Genomic DNA, 19,995 nt, shown 5'->3' with positions numbered 1-19,995 from the left:
ATCCTCCACCTGGATCTGTTTGAGCTTATTGGTTCTGGCTTTCCTGGACCATTCTTTATCCTATTATTTTCCCTGCCCCCACAGAACTGATTGAATACCATCTTCTGGTAGACTCCCCACACCCAGAAATTTAACCTGATAGATTACCATCACAGGATTTTCAAGTTTTTTAAAATCTGTAGTTCTAATCTTGAAATTATGTAGTTCTAATCCAAGCCTGCAGTCTTGTTTTAAATTGATTATCTCATCAGAATTAGAGATTTTATCATTAAATGTTAGGACTGAAATTCAGACCTAGTAACTTGTCTGAGAGCTGCAAGACTGAACATTGCCTATTTTACTGTTTTCTGAAAATTTTTATTGAGCCCTCCCTAATTAGTTTTATCTGTAGTCTGTTGTAGGTACCTCTGAGCGTGGAACCAGAATAAAAACTCTTACATTGGAAACATTTCAGAACTATTGGGCTGTTACTGTTTTCTCTGAACACATTTTAGCAATGAGGTACCAAAGTATTCACTTCAAAAAAATTTTAGTAAAATTAGCATCATTAATTTTAAAAATGAAATAGCCTCCCAAATTGTTTTCTTCTAGTCAATAATAGCCCTAGGGCTAGATAATAATAGAGTACAGATTATTAATAAGAAAAATATTGGATGCTTTTTGCAAATAGAAATGGTAGGGCAGCGTTGTGATACTCTAAAATCCACAATCTAATTAAAAGTGATACTTAACATTCTCAAAAGCTAAGGGGTCGCCAGGGTTATGGTGAAGAATTTAACCACTTCCAAAAATATGTAAGAAGAAGGGACATCAGCTCAGCGTCAGGCTAAAAGTAGTAAGGCAGGGAGGAAGAAATTGAGGAGTGAGGAAATGATCTGGAACAAGGCCGGGGACAGTGTCCTGTCACTGGACATCCTGTCACCCAGAACCCGGGCAGGAAGGCTCTGGAGCAGTCGTCTGGGTTTGGTCTGCACAGTGGAGAATTTGGGGGGGGGGGGCGCGGGTAGGAAAGAATCCATTCACACAGTCAAAGTGATTCATTCATGCATGAGTGCATTCATGTAAGCCTGCATGTATTCATTCAATTATTCAACAAAAAATTGAGTGCTCACAGTGGGCCAGGCTGCAGAGAGACCATTAGACTATTCTGCCCTCTTCATCTCCACGGGGATGCAAGGATGAACCACAGGACAAATATATGAAATAGTGTATTGATATTATATTACAATGCATGATATGCTCAGTGACATCAAGTGATATGTTCAGTGTGTTGTCCTTCAACGATCATGCCCAGTTCTATGTGTTGGGGAAGACTGCATTAATGACTACGTATTTCCACTTCCAGCCAGCATGGAATAACAGGAACTGGATTTCCACCCCAACCCCCATCCCCCACTTGAAACAACTAAAACACCTGATAAAATGTATGTAACAACAGTTTCCAAAACATTGGACAGAAGCATTGATCTCTGAGAAACAAACGAAGTGAGCCCTGTGAGTGCCCGACTCACTGTCTAGAGACAGTTTCCAGGCTGCAGTAAATGGAGGGGATGCATTACCATCCATCCTTCTTGTGCATCTGTGTGCATTGCCTCAGGTAATTTATGTATTTGATTTTCACTGAATAAATCTGCACTTTTAGCGTGTGACAGAAGAAGCAATAAAAAGGATTCAATCTGGTAAAAATAATAGCTATATATCCAGATTTTATAGCCTACCCTATATAATTGGCCTGGATCATAAGCCAGGTGCAGAGGCATCAGGATGAAGTGACGGGTAGCCACAGAGAACTGTGTGGAATGCATACAGGGTGATAAGCTCTTACCAGAAGAAAGGGAACAGATGGTTCAAGAAGAGACCGGATGACCACTTGAAGGATGTAAAAAAGATTCATGCATCAAGTGGCAGGATCACCAACATTACCTCTAAGTTCCTTTCAACTTCAGGAATCTATGGATCAATAACCTAGGCCATTACGAGCTCAGAGCAGTTCAACATAGTTGAAAATACATCCTTATAAAAGGGAGGAGGAATTGTAGCAAACACAATTAGATAAGAAGAATTAATTAGGGAAATAGAATTGAAAAAGAAGTAAAATTATATTTGCACATGATAAGAGAATATACCTGAAAAACCTGAGAGAATAAATAATAATACGAATTGAAACAAAAAAATAATTCAGTGAGGCGGCAGGATAGAAATTTAATATACAGAAATCAATAGTCTTCATATATACAGATAACGATCAATTAGAAGATATTATTGGTAATGAAAACCTCATTTACAATAGAAACATAGAAAACTAAATATAGTCAATTCTCATAAATCTCATTTTTAAAATGGCAGTTCTGTTCTATAAAGTCATCTCTAAAACTAAATTGAGCAAATACTGAATTATGGCCCTTAGGGGTTAGGTTCCTGTGAGCCTCTGGTCACATCATTTCCACCAGCTGATCAATATCTAACCTTCTTTTATGTGTGTTTCTGTTTAAAGACACCTTATTTAATATGTATTATTGAATTATTAACATAGAATTCGTGGCCAACAGCACTATAACTCATGCCTGAAGGAAACTAACACGTATTTTCTTTGTAAGGCACGTCACAGCCTTCTTGCACTTAAGAACACTAGACAGCACTTCAACGCTACTTCATTTTAAACAGTGAAATCACCAGTAGTAAACACAAAAATGTGAAAAACATGGCACTAAATATGCCATGAAAAGGACACTATTTTACAGTAAGAGAGCTGAAACGAGACAGAAAGGTGACTCAGATTTTCACCACTCTGAGCATATGCATATCTACAAAATACTTTGAGTATTGAGTTGGAGTTAGGAATAAGTTTTAGTGACTAGGTGAATCACAAATATGGAATCCATGAATAATGAGGATCAACTGTAGCTTGAATAAACTTAACAATAAACAAAAACAATATGGGGAAAACTTAAAGACACAAAATTCGACTTAATAAATATCCCTTGTTTTTAGATAGAATGGCTCAACATCATGAAGATGTTAGTTCTCCCTGAGCTCATTTATTTATTTATTATAAATTTATTTTATTTGTTTATTTTTGGCTGTGTTGGGTCTTCGTTCCTGTGCACGGGCTTTCTCTAGTTGCGGCGAGCGGGGACTACTCTTTGTTGTGGTACGTGAGCCTCTCATTGCGGTGGCTTCTCTTGTTGCGGAGCACGGGCTCTAGGTGTGCAGGCTTCAGCAGTTGTGGCTCATGGGCTCTAGAGCACAGGCTCAGTAGTTGTGGCACATGAATTTAGTTGCTCTGCAGCATGTGTGATCTTCCTGGACCAGGGCTCGAACCCGTGTCCCCTGCATTGGCAGGTGGATTCTTAACCACTGAGCCACCAGGGAAGCCCCTGAGCTAATTTATTAATGTAACACAATCCCAATAAAAATAACAGCAAATATTTTATAAGGCTTGAAAAGTTGATAATAAAGTTCATATGGAAAAATAAATATGTGAGAGTAACTATAAAATTCTGAAAAATAAAAGCCATGAGGAGGGACTTGTAAGAACACATAAAACACTATAATATCTTCACGCTTAAAATTGTATGGTGCTAGCACAAGAAAAGACAAATAGACCAATGGGATAGAATAGAGTCTAGAAACAGACCCAAATAAAAATGGAAATTTAGTATATCATAAAGAGTTTAGTATATCATAAACTCTTAAAAATTCAGGGAGAAAAATGACCAAAAACATGGCAGAAAAACAGGCAAAGGACATCAACTATTTGCAAATATATAAACCTAAAAGTTTGAAAAGATATTTAACTTCACTCATGTTAAGAGAAATATAATTTAAAACTACATTTAGAGAACTTCCAGAAATGTGGCAATGTGAAGTGGTAATCCAAATCCCTTAACTAATCCCTTAATTAATCTTAATTTAAGACCTGGATGAAATGTTTTTAAAAGTCAACAAGTATTGAAATTCACAAGAAAATGTTCAAAAGCATAGAGTTTAGTCTCCAAAAACTGCAACTGGAAGAGGTAAGAATTGTGAGGTGGTGACACTCTGGCCTAAGGGCACTCCCCAGTTTTCATGGCCAAGGCCACAGAAAACTACAGCCTGACTGGCTCAAGGTGCCAGAGATAAGAGTTCAAGGGTAGAAAAGAAGTGAAAATTTAAAGACAACATCTTGGCAGCAAGAAACCACAGTAAGAGTGAGTCATGAAATCTAAATATAAACTGTTACTATTCCTGGCTGATCACTAAACTACTTAAGCATGTACAGGGGAGAACCCAGGGAGCCCTATTCAAAACCAAAATAGGCAGAAAACAGAGGAATTTCGTGAGATAGAACTGCATGGAGCAAAGTCTGTGTGTTTGCTCCTTGTTAACTGAAATGTATTTCCAAGTCATGTACAGCTTGGGCAGCAGTAATCTAGTCCTGTGGAATTATAGTGTCAGGGGACAGACTCCAAGGCTGGCAATGCAGTTGAAAACTTAAGGAGGGAAATCACTGAAAGAGTGAGCTCCAAAATCTGCCACCAAATTATGTAGCCATAGAGGAAACACCCAAGGTGCCAGGATAGAAAAGCAGCAATGACAAACCATAAAAACAGAATTAAAATGTGAGCTGCTTCATATTACAGCAGAGAAACGTTTGCAGTTTGAATACAGGCAAGTTAACTTCCTACTAGAATAGGAAAAATAAAAAAAAACAAGCAGACAACAGACCAAAAATAAATAAACAAAAACCTTGAAGAACACAGTAGACTACAACATTGCTAGAATATACTGCCTACAGTGTCTGATTTCTGAATCAAAAAACTTAGACATGAAAAGGAATGGGAAAATGTGTTCCATTCTAATGGCTAAAAGACAGTCAATAGAAACTTTTGAGTCCAGATGTTGTATTTAACAAACTTCAAAGCAACAATCATAAATATGTGCAGAGAATTAAAGGAAAATCAATGAAGAAATGTATAGGGAATCTCAATAGATAAATGAAGGTATTAAAAATGCAAAAGGAAAATTCTAGAGCTGAGAAGTACAACAAAACATATTAAATGGACTGAACAGCAGGAGGAGAGATCGGAAGAATCATTGAACTTGAAGATAGATTAATAAAAATTTCCCAGTTCAACAAAAAGAACAGAAAGGGGATTGGAGAAAAGTAAACAGAACCTCAGAGACCTGTGGGATGATTTCAAAATATGTGAAATTGAAGACCTAGAAGAAAAGGAGACAGGAAAAGAGAAAGAAAAAACATATTTAGAGACAATGACTGAAAACTTCCAAAATGTGATGGAAAACATGAGTAGATCCTAGAAGCCTAAATAATCCCAAGCATGATAAATACAAAGAAAACCACTCCAGGCACGTCACAGTCAAACTGCTGAAAAATGATAGCAAGAAAATCTTGAAAGTGACCAGAGAAGAACAGTGTGTTACATTCCAGGAAATGATGACACAATATCAATGACCTCTCAAAAAAAACTATGGCAACCAGAAGATATTGGGACAGGAAAGTGCAGAAAGAGGAAAATAACAAAAATATGTAACAAGGAATTGTATGTTCAGTGGAACTAACCTTCAACAATAAAGGCAAGAGAAATTCCACTTCCAGTACATTTGAAAACGTAAACTCTTAACACAGAACCCTCTGACAGACAGCATACAAATAACAACTACCCAGAGATCCTGAAAAGTGAGCAAAGACAGGCAGATTCTGATGTAGTGAGTTTCCTGTTATTATATTTTTTTAGCTTGAGGGAACCTGAGGCAGGACGTGGTCAGTACCATATGGGCAGGTTTAATCTCTGAATGAAAACATATAGTCTTTCTGTCTTGAAAAACCAGAAAACAGTTTGGAGAAACTATAGCTTCTGAAAAGTGCAGAGAGAATCCCAGCAAGGAGAGAGCCAGAGACAGGGAACCAAAAATATTGTGTATACAGACTCTTACCATATTTCTGACTGACATCTTAACCACACATGCACAATCAGGTTACAGGATCACCATCCAAAGTTAAAAAATTACATGGAAATTTGAGCTGCCGCCAAAGAGGCAGAGATTTCCATTTAAGTTCAACAAAGTTAACGTCTGTTAAAACAAAAATAACTAGGCTTCTGAGGAATGTTACAGAATCCAGCATCTCTACAAGCTAATATGCACAAAGTCTGAGATACAATTTTAAGTTATTCAATATATAAACATGTGATCCAGTTTCAAGAGAAAAGGCAACAAACTAACCCTGATATGACCCAGATGTTGGATTATCAGACAAGAACTTTAAAGCAGCTATTATAACTATGTCCATTAAGGTAAAGAAAAACATGCTTATAATTAATGAAAAGACAGGAAATCCCAGCAGAGAAAAAGACTGTTAAAAATGGAAATTCTAGAACAAAACATTATATCTTAAGTTTAAAGAAAAAAAACCACTGACTGGACTTATGAGCAGAATAGACCAAGGAAAGAGTTAATGGAACTGAGATTGATCAAAGAAATTGTTTGGTCTGAAAAAGAGATAAAAGACTTTTTTCATGGACTTTGGGAACTTTGGAGAATATCAAAAAATCTAATACCCTTTGTAACTGGAGAGGAAGGAAAGGATATTTGGAGATACACTGGCTGAAAAATATCACAAATTTCTTGAAAGATACAAACTTATAGATTCAAGAAGTTCAGTGAACCCCAAACAGAATAAATAAGAAGAAAATTACTCCATGTGGGTAAAATGTTGAGAACCAAACATAAAGAGAAAATCTTGAAAGCTTCCAGATGAAAAACGACACATCACATAAAGGAACAATAACTAGAAATCACTGACTTCTCATCAGAAACTATAGAAGCTAGAAGGCAGTGAAACATCATTAAATTGTTGAAAGAAAACAAAACCTCTCAACCCAAAATTCTGTATCATCTGAAAATACCCTTCAAAAATGAAATAAAAATAAAAGCATTTTCAGATAAAAGTAAATGAAGAGAAGTTATTATGAGAATACTTGTACTGTAAGAAATGCTAAAGGAAATTCTTCAGTCTGAAGAGAAATGGTGCAATATAGAAACTCAGATCTTAAAGATGGAATGAACAGCTTCTGAAATGGTAAGTATCTAGGAAATATCTGTTAACTTTTTTTCCTCTCAGTTTCCATGGTATACATATAGACATAATACATATGACAACTATGGCTTGAAAGGCAACTGGTAGATGGATTTACATGACTGCAAGGTTTCTACATTTTACATAGGTGTGGATACTAACTTTTTTCTTTTGGCACTTAAGTAGACTCAAATAAAATTTAAAAAATAAAAATAAAATAAAATATAAAATAAATTAAAATAAACAAGATTATCTTAACCACCTCAACTTAAATTCCAAATCCTGGCAAACTTTCTTTTCCAGCATGCATGGTAGATTTACCAAGATAGCCCATATGCTTGGCCATAAAATAAGTCTCAATAAATTTAAAGGAAGTACAATCATACAGAGCACGTTTTTGGACCACAGTGAAATTAAACAAGAAACAAATGGCAATAAGATATTCATTAAAATCTCAAAATATTTGGAAATTAAACACATTTCTGAATAATTGATAGAACAAAGAAAAAACTACAAGGTAAAATGGCACATTCTAAAGTTAGTCCTTTGAAAGAAATCAACAAAAGAGATGAACCTCTAATTAGTAAGACAGAAGAGAAACAACACAAATTAACACGAAGAGGAATTATCACTAGAGACCCTATAGGCGTTAAAAGCATAATGGGAGATTGGTTCAAGATGGCAGAGTAGAAGGACGTGTGCTCACTCCCTCTTGCGAGAGCACCAGAATTACAACTAAATGCTGAACAGTCATCGACAGGAGGACACTGGAACTGTTTTGGTGACAAAAAAGATACCCCACATCCAAAGACAAAGGAGAAACCACAGTGAGACGATAAGAGGGGCACAATCACAGTAAAATCACATCCCATAACTGCCGGGTGGGTGACTCACAAACTGGAGAACACTTATACCACAGAAGTCCTCCCGCTGGAGTGAAGGTTCCGAGCCCCACGTCAGGCTTCCCAACCTGGGGGTCCAGCAAAGGGAGGAGGAATGCCCAGAGAATCAGACTTTGAAGACCAGCGGGATTTGATTGCAGGACTTCAACGGGATGGGGGAAACAGTAACTCCACTGTTGGAGGGCACACACAAAATAGTGTGCACATCAGGACCCATAGGGAAGGAGCAGTGACCCTACAGGAGATGGAATAAGACCTACCTGCTTGTGTTGGAGGGTCTCCTGCAGAGGCGGAGGGTGGCTCTGTTTCACTGTGAGGACAAGGACACTGGCAGCAGAAATTCTGGGAAGTACTCCTTGCTGTGAGCCCTCCCGGATTCTGCCATTAGCCCCTCCAAAGAGCCTGCTGGGTCACCTCAGGCCAAACAACCAATAGAGACGGAACTCAGCCCCACCCATCAGCAGACAAGCAGATGAAAGTTTTACTAAGCTCTGCTCACCAGAGCAACACCCAGCTCTGCCCAGCACCAGTCCCTCCCATGAGGAAGCTTGCACAAGCCTCTTAGATAGCCTCATCCACCAGAGGGCAGACAGCAGAAGCAAGAAGAACTACAGTCCGGCAGCCTGTGGAACAAAAACCACATTCACAGAAAGGTAGACAAAATGAAAAGGCCGAGGACTATGTACCAATGAAGGAACAAGATAAAACCCCAGAAAAACAACTAAATGAAGTGGAGATAGGCAACCTTCCAGAAAAAGAATTCAGAATAATGATAGTGAAGATGACCCAGGACCTCGGAAAAGAATGGAGGCAAAGATCAAGAAGATGCAAGAAATGTTTAACAAACACCTAGAAGAATTAAAGAACAAACAGAGATGAACCATACAATAACTGAAATGAAAAATACACTAGAAGGAATCAATAGCAGAATAACTGAGGCAGAAGAACAGATAAGTGACCTGGAAGACAGAATTGGTGGAAATCTCTGCCACAGAACAGAATAAAGAAAAAAGAATGAAAAGAAACAAAGACACCATAAGAGACCTCTGGAACAACATTAAACACACCAACATTCACATTACAGGGGTCCCAGAAGGAGAAGAGAGAGAGAAAGGACCCGAGAAAATATTTGAAGAGCTTAGAGTCAAAAACTTCCCTAACATGGGAAAGGAAATTGCCACCCAAGTCCAGGAAGCTCAGACAGTCCCAGGCAGGATAAACCCAAAGAGAAACATGCTGAGACACATAGTAATCAAATTGACAAAGATTAAAGACAAAGAAAAGTTATTAAAAGCAACAAGGGAAAAACGACAAATAACATACAAGGGAACTCCCATGAGGTTAACAGCTGATTTCTCAGCAGAAACTCTACAAGCCAGAATGGAGTGGCATGATGTAAAGTGATGAAAGGGAAGAACGTACAACCAGCATTATTCTAACCAGCAAGGATATAATTCAGATTCGATGGAGAAATCAAAAGCTTTATAGACAAGCAAAAGCTAAGAGAATTCAGCACCACCAAACCAGCTCTACAACAAATGCTAAAGGAACTTCTCTAAGTGGGAAACACAAGAGAAGACAAGGACCTACAAAAACAAACCCAAAACAATTAAGAAAATGGTAGTAGGATATACATATTGATAATTACCTTAAATGTGAAAGGATTAAATGCTCCAAACAAACAAGGCTCACTGAATGGATACAAAAACAAGACCTGTATATATGCTGTCTACAAGAGAGCCACTTCAGACCTAGGGACACATACAGACTGAAAGTGAGGAGATGGAAAAAGATGTTCCATGCAAATGGAAGTCAAAAGAAAGCTGGAGCAGCAATACTCATATCACATAAAATAGACTTTAAAATAAAGAATGTTACCAGAGACAAAGAAGGACACTACATAATGATCAAGGGATCAATCCAAGAAGATATAACAATTATAAATATGTATGCATCCAACATAGGAGCACCTCCATACATAAGGCAACTGCTAACAGCTATAAAAGAGGAAATCGACAGTAACACAATAATTAGTGGGGGACTTGGACAGATCATCCAGACAGAAAATTAATAAGGAAACACAAGCTTTAAATGATGCAATAGAGCAGATAGATTTAATTGATATTTATAGGACATTCCCCGAAAACAGCAGATTAAACTTTCTTCTCAAGTGCACACAGAACATTCTCCAGGATAGATCACATCTTGGGTCACAAATCAAGTCTCGGTAAATTTAAGAAAATTGAAATCACATCAAACATCTTTTCTGACCACAACGCTGTGAGATTAGAAATAAATTACAGGGGGAAAAAAGGTAAAAAACACAAACACATGGAGGCTAAACATTACGTTACAAAATAACCAAGAGATCACTGAAGAAATCAAAGAGGAAATCAAGAAATACCTGGAGACGGGCTTCCCTGGTGGCGCAGTGGTTGAGAGTGCGCCTGCCAATGCAGGGGACACGGGTTCATGCCCTGGTCCGGGAAGATCCCACATTCTGCGGAGCAGCTGGGCCCGTGAGCCATGGCCGCTGAGCCTGCGCGTCCGGAGCCAGTGCTCCGCAACAGGAGAGGCCACAACGGTGAGAGGCCCGCATACCACCAAAAAAAAAAAAAAAAAAGAAATACCTAGAGACAAATGACAATGAAAACACGACAATCCAAAACCTATGGGATGCAGCAAAAACCATTCTAAGAGGGAAGTTTATAGCAATACAATCCTACCTCAAGAAACAAGAAAAATCTCAAATATACAATCTAACTTTACACCTAAAGGAACTAGAGAAAGAAGAACAAAACCCAAAGTTAGTAGAAAGAAAAAAATCATAAAGAGCAGAGCAGATATAAATGAAATAGAAAACAATAAAGAAAACAATAGCAAAGATCAATAAAAGTAAAAGATGGTTCTTTGAGAAGATGAACAAAATTGATAAAACTTTAGCCAGACTCATCAAGAAAAAGAGGGAGAGGACTCAAATCAATAAAATTAGAAGTGAAAAAGGAGAAGTTACAGTGGACGCCACAGAAATACAGAGCATCATAAGAGACTACTACAAGCAATTCTATGCCAATAAAATGGACAACCTGCAAGGAATGGACAAATTCTTAGAAAGGTATAACCTTCCAAGACTGAACCAGGAAGAAATAGAAAATGTGAACAGACCAATCACAAGTAATGAAATTGCAACTGTGATTAAAAATCTTTCAACAAACAAAAGTTTTGGACCAGATGGCTTCACAGGTGGATTCTATCAAACATTTAGAGAAGAGCTAACACCCATCCTTCTCAAACTCTTCCAAAAAACTGCAGAGGAAGGAACACCCCCAAATTCATTGTATGAGGCCAACATCACCCTGATACCAAAACCAGACAAAGATACTACAAGAAAAGAGTATTACAAACCAGTATCACTGATGAATATAGATGCAAAAATCCTCAACAAAATACTAGCAAACAGAATCCAACAACACATTAAAAAGATCATACACCATGATCAGGTAGGATTTATCCCAGGGATGCAAGAATTCTTCAATATACAGAAATCAATCAGTGTGATACACCATATTAACAAATTGAAGAATAAAAACCATATGATCATCTCAATAGATGCAGAAAAAGCTTTTGACAAAATTCAATACACATTTATGATAAGAAAAACTCTCTAGAAAGTGGGCATAGAGGGAACCTACCTCAACATAATAAAGGCCATATATGACAAAGACACAGCAAACATCATTCTCAATGGTGAAAAGCTGAAAGCATTTCCTCTAAGATCAGGAGCAAGGCAAGGATGTCCACTCTCACTGCTATTATTCAACATAGTTTTGGAAGTCCTAGCCATGGCAATCAGAGAACAAAAAGAAAAAAAAAGAATACAAATTGGAAAAGAAGAAGTAAAGCTGTCACTGTTTGCAGATGACATGATACTATACATAGAGAATCCTAAAGATGCCACCAGAAAACTACTAGAGCTAATCAATGAATTTGGTAACGTTGCAGGATACAAAATTAATGCACAGAAATCTCTTGCATTCCTATCCACTAACAATGAAAGATCAGAAAGAGAAATTAAGGAAACAATCCCATTCACCATTGGAACAAAAAGAACAAAATACCTAGGAATAAACCTACCTCTGGAGACAAAAGACCTGTACTCAGAAAACTATAAGACACTGATGAAAGAAATCAAAGATGACACAAACAGATGGAGAGATAAACCATGTTCTTGGATTGGAAGTCTCAATATTGTGAAAATGACTATACTACCCAAAGCAATCCACAGATTCAATGAATGCCTATCAAATTACCAATGGCATTTTTTACAGAAGTAGAACAAAAAATCCTAAAATTTGTCTGGAGACAAAAAAAAACCCTATTTTTTTTTTTTTATGGTTAGTGACTTTTGGTCCTGTCTAAGAAAATTTTGCCTACCCCCAAATCATCAAAATATTCTGGTTTTTTGTTTCTATGCATTTTGGTTGCAGCTTTTATATTTAGGCCTATCTATGATCCATCTCAAATTAAATTTCCTGTGTGGAGTGAGATAGGAGTTGAGATTTGGTTTTATTCATACATATCCTAGTTGTTTCACCACCATTTCTTAAAAATGAATTTACTTTCTGCACTGAATTGCCTTGGCACCTTTATCAAAATTCAATTGACCATATATACATGGGGTTTTACTGGAGTTTCTATTTTGTTCCACTAGCCTGTTCTCAGGCCAGTACCACACTGTTTTAACTACTGTAGCTTTACAGTCTTGAGATCAAGTGGCATAAATCCTACAACTTTGTTCTTTTTTTTCAAGATGATTTTATCTAACCTAGATCCTTTGCATTTCCATAAAATTTTAGAATCCAATTTCTTTAAATAAAAAAAAAGCCTATTGGGGTTTTGATTGGGACTGCATGAAATATATAGACTAATTTTGTGGGAAATCTTTAAATGATTGAGATTTCATAAACATACCATGACATGATATATATTTACTTTTATTTAGGTCTTGTTTAATTTTTCTTAGCAACGTTTTACAAGTCTTGCACATAGCCTTAGATTTATTCTTAAGTAATTATGCCTATGATGCTACTGTAAATGGTATTTTTAAAATTTCCTTTTCTGTTGTTTGTTGCTAGAATATATAGAAGTACAATTGAGTTTGTATATTAACTTTGTATTCTGCAATCTTATTACATTCACTTATTAGTTCTAATATTTTTATAGATTAAATAGGTTTTTCTACATACACAATCATGCTTTCTTTGAGTAATGACAGTTATGTTCTCACCTTCATGCCACTTGTTTATTTTCTTTTTTTCTGTATTGTACTGGCTAGGACTTTCAGAACAGAGGTGAATAGAACGGCTGAAATTGAACATTCTTGCCTTGTTCCTGATCTCTGTCTTCAAATTAAGCATGATGTTAACTGTAAGCTGTTCTAAGATGACTTTTATCAACTTGAGGAAGTTCCTTTCTATTCCTAATTTGCTGAGAGTTTTTTCTGGTTTTTCATTTCTTGTGGTTATTTTTTTTTAACATGAATGAGTGTTGAGTTTTGTGACAAAGACCATCTGGCCCGAAAGCCTAGAATATTTACTATCCAGACCCTTAAGAAAAAGTTTCTGACCCCTTCTCTAGAGAAAAATGTAAAAGACACCCTGGTTCATATCACATTTATCAATTTGGATCTAATCAAGACACAGAAACCACACAATAATTTAAACAGGATAAGGTTAATATAAAGACCATTCGGGCTTCCCTGGTGGCACAGTGGTTGAGAGTCCGCCTGCCGATGCAGGGGACACGGGTTCGTGCCCCAGTCTGGAAAGATCCCACATGCCGCGGAGCGGCTGGGCCCGTGAGCCATGGCTGCTGAACCAGCGCGTCTGGAGCCTGTGCTCCGCAACGGGAGAAGCCACAACAGTGAGAGGCCCGCGTACTGCAAAAAAAAAAAAAAAAAAGACCATTAACCCAGGGCTGAAAGGGAGTAACCAAGGAAGGACAAACTTGGAATGGGACCCCCCCCCCCACCAGCCCAAGGCTAGCATTTAAGACTTTTTTGGATCTGGCATAATTGCAGCCCAGTAGATGGCAGAGAAGTTCACTGGTTTGCACAGGCCTGAGGTGATCTGCAGTTGCTGGGCCAGCAATAAGCAACTCACAGAATGCAGGTGGGGTAAGCCACAACCAGTGGCTGTGGCCACACCAGTGTGCAAAGAAAGCAGGGGCACCAGTGTAAGATGGAGATCTGGAGCTGTGGTGCTTGTGTCAGAAGGGTTATGGCGCCAAAAGTCCCAGGAGACAAACCTGGGGGGTGGGGCATAGGGAAGCAGATGGACTTGCAGCACCAGTGCAGGCAGGATGGGCTGCAGCATTCAGTGTCCATGCTGAGAGAGCTGCAGGAAGGCGACCACCAGCTTGGGCTGAGGCTGAGACATCATCAAAGGACTGTGTGTTCTAGGCGTATGGGGGGCGGGGGGAAAGCACCACTGGTCATTCTCACATCCTCATTGCTGACCGATGGTGCTGCCGCCAGAAGCAGAAGAGTCCCTTCCTGCTTCCTCTACTGAGAAAGCTTAACATCTTGCACCCTGTACAAAACAAATGCTTAAAGTAATACCGGGAGCAGGTAATACTGGGGAGCTAAAAGGTAATGACTTGATAACTGACATAGTATGGTTGAAGAACGGGGTATGCTGGGCAATCAAGTATTCGACCCACCCAGTATTCTATTAGAGCATCTTGGAATAAAAGTGAAAACTAGGTGCTTTTTTCTTTTTTTAACAGATGAGGAACCCGAGTCCCACATTAAATTAATTGCTCAAATTTAAGAAATTTTAAGTAAAATTCTAGACTTTATGTCAAAATAAATCCAATTGTATTACAGAGTTAATATTAAGAATAAAAACATGTAAAACCATCAAAATAAAAAGAGTAGACATCATATGTGTAGTGGAATTTTGCTTCTAGGCCTTCAACGCATTGAATGAATCTCAGTGGGAAATGTTTGCAAGTCTGTAGAATAAATATTATCATAGCTCAAATAAAAAGGCAAACCAACTGGGGAAAATATTTTCATCAAATAAACCAGAGAGAATCTCTCCCAGTATTGCACAAAACCTCATGAAAATTGAAAGGAAAAACATCTTTTTTTTTTTTTTTTTTTTTTGCGGTATGTGGTCCTCTCACTGCTGTGGCCTCTCCCGTTGCGGAGCACAGGCTCCGGACGTGCAGGCTCAGTGGCCATGGCTCACGGGCCCAGCCGCTCCGCGGCATGTGGGATCTTCCCGGACAGGGGCACGAACCCGCGTCCCCTGCATCGGCAGGCGGACTCTCAACCACTGCGCCACCAGGGAAGCCCAAAAAACATCACCTTTAATGTAAAGTTGGACATGAACAGATGATTCACCAAGAGGAAACAGAAGTAACAGACATGAGAAAATGTTCAATTTTACTACCTCTTATGGAGATGCAACTTAAAACTATAGTGGGGTACAGTTTAGCATGAAATGTCAAAAATAAAATAGAATGCTGGTGGAAAAAAACGGTGGAACTGGCAAATCTTTGATGGCAATAGAAATTGCTAAAACTTCTCTTGAATTCAGATGTTTATATCTCTGGAGTAATCCTACTTCTGGGAACCTAAGGAAATAATAATTCTACCACATAACCTAAAATAATTACAAAAAATAGGAAAAGGCTCTATGCATATGTTTTTGGCAGTCATTTAAAGGATTGAAAAATAGGAAATAATTTAAATGTACATAAAAAGTTCAATAATTGTGTAAATCATTCTATTGATCATATAATTCATTTGACCATGATCGTGGCCAGTGATAAAAGATTTGGCCACGACTAAAAAGCATTGGAAACCAATGCAGCAAGATAGGCTATTTCTCAAGATAATTAAAAGCAGAATAACAAAATTGTATTTACATGTTATTACGACTGTGAAAGAGAATATGTGTATGTGAAGAAAATCTAGAACATCACATAAAATGTTATGTTCTCACCTCTTTTCTATGTGATCTATTTCTATTAAGTCAGCTTTATTTCTCCTTAACTTTTTGCCAATTTTGTGGAGACACATCATCCTGAGGCTTAGCGTCACATTGAATGAGGTCTGCTAAGCCACGTCTCCTCTTCCTGTACTGGGGTGGCTGAGTTTTCAGGACCCTAATGCAGAACCTTATACTTGTTCCCGTTACATGTTTTTCTTGGTCTGTATTTTCAGCCCATTGCTGAAAGCGCTCAAGATGATTTTGGATCCCGATTTACACCCCTTATTTGCCATATTTCCTGAGTGCATGTTAGCCATACCTATATTAAAATGTCCAGGAACACTCCATATGTTTACCCCAGGCCCTGATGAGAATGTGGTCCTGAGTAGTACTGAGCTCCAGGGTACATCACATCTATTAATGAGCGCCTGTGATGACGTTCATGCTACCATCCACTAGAACAGCCTTGCATCCAGTACACATTTGCCAGCTCTAACAATTAGCAGAGGTCATTGTCCTCTTTTGTGGGTGGAAAATGAAGGCTTTAGGCTTAGAGGAAAGCTCGTGTGATGTGCCCAGGCCAGGGCCAGGTTCGGTTGTAATGGGGGTCAAGTTTGCCCTCAGTGTCCAGTGTCTGTCACCTGGGCCCTTGACCCCTCTGATACCACCCACCCCTCTGCCATGGCATCCACGCCATCCCACCCTCACTGGTCTCTAGCATCATCAGATGCTCTCCTCAGTCTTATCAGAACTTTTTATTTGATTCTTTACCCACACTCTATCACCTGGAGCTATCTTCATTTTAACAGGGATCAAAGTTTGAAAATAGAGGGATGAAATTCTGAGGGTGGAATTGCAGGCGCTGGTGGTCAGAGAGAGGAGATGGGGGCCTTTTTGGCAGCCCCTACCTGTCCACTGCCTGCAAGGCTGGCCTGAATGGGGTGTCTCCTGGGACAAGGTAGATTAGACCCTACAGCACCACGGTCCTCCTCAGGCTTTTAATGATATTTGGATAGAATTCATAACTCCTCACATTTCATTAATTTAAGTTAATTTTCCTTCTATTCTTCCAACTGCCAGGTAGGTGAGGGAAACATGTCATCATCACTGTCTGAGAAAGAAACAGGCAAAGTGAGCCTTAAAATCTAAAAACAACTGCTTCTTCCCACCTCGGGGACTTTCCTCCCCAGATGACTTTGCACTGATGGGAGAATTTTTGCTGGGGAAATTGGTTCATCATTGCTTCTCTTGTGAACCTTGCCTGCCTCTGCATCAATATTTTATTTCCTAAAAGCCATTCCTACAAATTGCCTTATAATTTACCAAGGATCTAGACCATCTGCCAGAGTAGGCCCACACCCTCCCCCTTACTGATAACTGGGCTTATCTGTTTGCATCTCTACTTCTCATCTGCTAGTCTGGCTTATCTGCTTATCCCATTGCGTGTTCTTTAGCACAATGGACACCATATGGCCCCCAGCAGAAGTAGCTGCCTTGTTGCCCACCTATGGGCACAAATTATGTGCCTTCCAACCCTAGCCTGTAATTATCAGGTCACCAGGACATCTGAAATTTGTTTGTACTGGGCAGATTTTCCGTAATTAGAATAGCAAAAATTGAGTCCCCTCCCCAGTTTATGAAATCAAATGCATCATGTGCACCCAGAATAAATAACAAATTGTATATTTACAGAGTAAAACCGAAAGACCTAAAGCTACAAGAAGCATCACTGAGTCTTAATATTGACTGAAAAAACAATCCCAGAACACTATATAGACCATAATTCCACCATTTCTAAATTTTAAAACAAAACTACACATCACTGGGGAGTCCCCTAAGCCACACCTATACAGGCTCATACTCGGACTCAATCCTTCTGGGCATGACGAGTACTTATCCTTTCATTTCTCTGGCATTGAAATCACAGGTGAATAGAACTGGTCTCACCAGTTTCCCTGGGGCCAGCCTTCCTCAGCTCCTGCCGGCTGGGTGCCACCGTTTTCCCCACAGACCCCTTCTCATTTCTTTAGTGAGTCCTGGCTGAGGCTGAAACAACCTAGGATCCACCTAGTCCTCCCCCACTCCCCGTCTCACCTGCCCCATCAGGATGAGGAAGTGATACCTTGTCCATAGCATCCTTCAAACTGTGGACTCCCTCTTCTGGCACAAGGCTTTGGGTTTCTGAAGATCCCTCTGCTGGGTGTCTGGACACCATGGACCTGTTAGGACCTCCCACTAACTTGTCTGGGATTGCCTGGTGCTGACAGTGTCCTGCATCTTGATAAAGGATCGCTGACCCTTCCACACTGTGCCATACACACCTGCTTGTACCTCAGATGAAGCGTATTAAGCAATAGGACAGATCCCCAGAGGCCACCCCACTCAGTGTGCCTTTGGCCCTATCTGGACCTTCCATCCTGGTGGCCCAGGATCTTGCCGCTGGATGCCTTTCCAGGCAAATTCACAGATACAGCTTCTCCCGTCTCTTTCTGCTCATTTCCCATCTCAGTTCACCTGTTTCCACATTTCAGGTGCCAAAAGTTCTTCAGTGATAACTCTAGCCACCCACATAATTTCCTACAGGGCAATTACATGCTCCCTCCTGTAGTGGAAGCTCTATTTCATCAGATTCAGTGCACTTCTCCATTTTATAGTCAATTTTGTAAGGGCTTGCTTTCCCCCTCATACCTTAGAAATGGTCTGCATTTCAAAAACAAAGTCCAAATGGATTTTTCATTTTTAGTCTTATGCCTTAAAACTGTCTCATGATAACTACTACTTTCTCCAAAATCAGCATTTAAGATTCTTTAGAGGCTCTGAAATGTTTCTGGGCAACAGAGGATTACCACCTGCTTCCTGTCTTCCCTGAGGACAAGGCAACAGGAAAGAGCTTTAACTTGTATGGTAAGTTACAGGGATTAGAGGAAATGCAGCATTTCCCAATAATGAGGGCTGAAAACAGAATTGCACAGGGTAACTGATGTATGTGGGAGACTCTCTGGATTGAGGAGACTAAAGGTCTTAATGAGGCCATAGTCTCATGAATTATGTTTTCTCGTGTGTTAAATTCACTTCACATTTCTTCCAGGAGCCCAAATGATAAAACAAGAATTCTCCTCCAACTTCTGTGGCTTCCGCTTTGTTTTGTTGATTCACCACTTCCATTCATTTGCTTTCGTATAACCAGAATCCTTTGAATCTGAACAATTAAGCCTGACTTTTCAAGGAAATTTTTGCTAGGCTTTACTTCCCTTCTCTAAGATGAATGTGCGTACGTGTGCACGTGCCACTCTAACTCTTTATTTCTCCAGTGAATAGTATACACTTCATCTCTCCCTTGAAGTGTTGCATGAACTTGAAAACTTGTCTTCTAAAGACAGTTTGCTCCATGAATAATAGACAGTGTGATATGTATATTCAGGAAATGCCACATACTTGAAGCCCTCAGGGAAACCTCTGGTTTTCAGGCTGCTGGGGGAACTGCTCCTTCGGAGTTTCTCACTATAAGAGTGTCACTCATGGGAACCTAGAACCCAGAGGCTTCTTGTCCCAGACAGGAAGGCTCCTGGGACCTGTTCCTTCCATCTAGAACCTAAGTGAAAGGGAGGTGAGATTAGGTCTTCATCCTGAATATGTCCTTAGATAAATGACTTCTATGGAAAAAGTGAGTTTGGAGAAATGTGGAGGTTTTGTTAAAGTTATTTTCTTTGAAAAGAGTTTAAGAAATTCATAAACTCTTCCACAGAGGGCAATGAATACCAGCTGGATTGGTGGGTTTTAATTTTTGATTCGGGGAATCTGTGTTGTCCGGTGTGATAGAAGGAAACCAACATTCTGCAAGGAGAATACACAATATCCCTAAGAGACATTTGTTTCTAAAACCCTCCCCCTAAGATTGTAAATGAGTTTAAGGGGATATACATTCCCACCTTTAAACTTCAAACTCCCAGATCTCTGCTGTGTCCTCATGCCGCATGGATTACACTACTGGTAAAACATCCCAGGAAGGAGTCCA

Source organism: Delphinus delphis, chromosome 12, assembly GCF_949987515.2.
Source record: "Delphinus delphis chromosome 12, mDelDel1.2, whole genome shotgun sequence".
NCBI classification, from domain to species: Eukaryota; Metazoa; Chordata; class Mammalia; order Artiodactyla; family Delphinidae; genus Delphinus; species Delphinus delphis.
Note: the sequence above shows the minus strand (reverse complement) of the source record.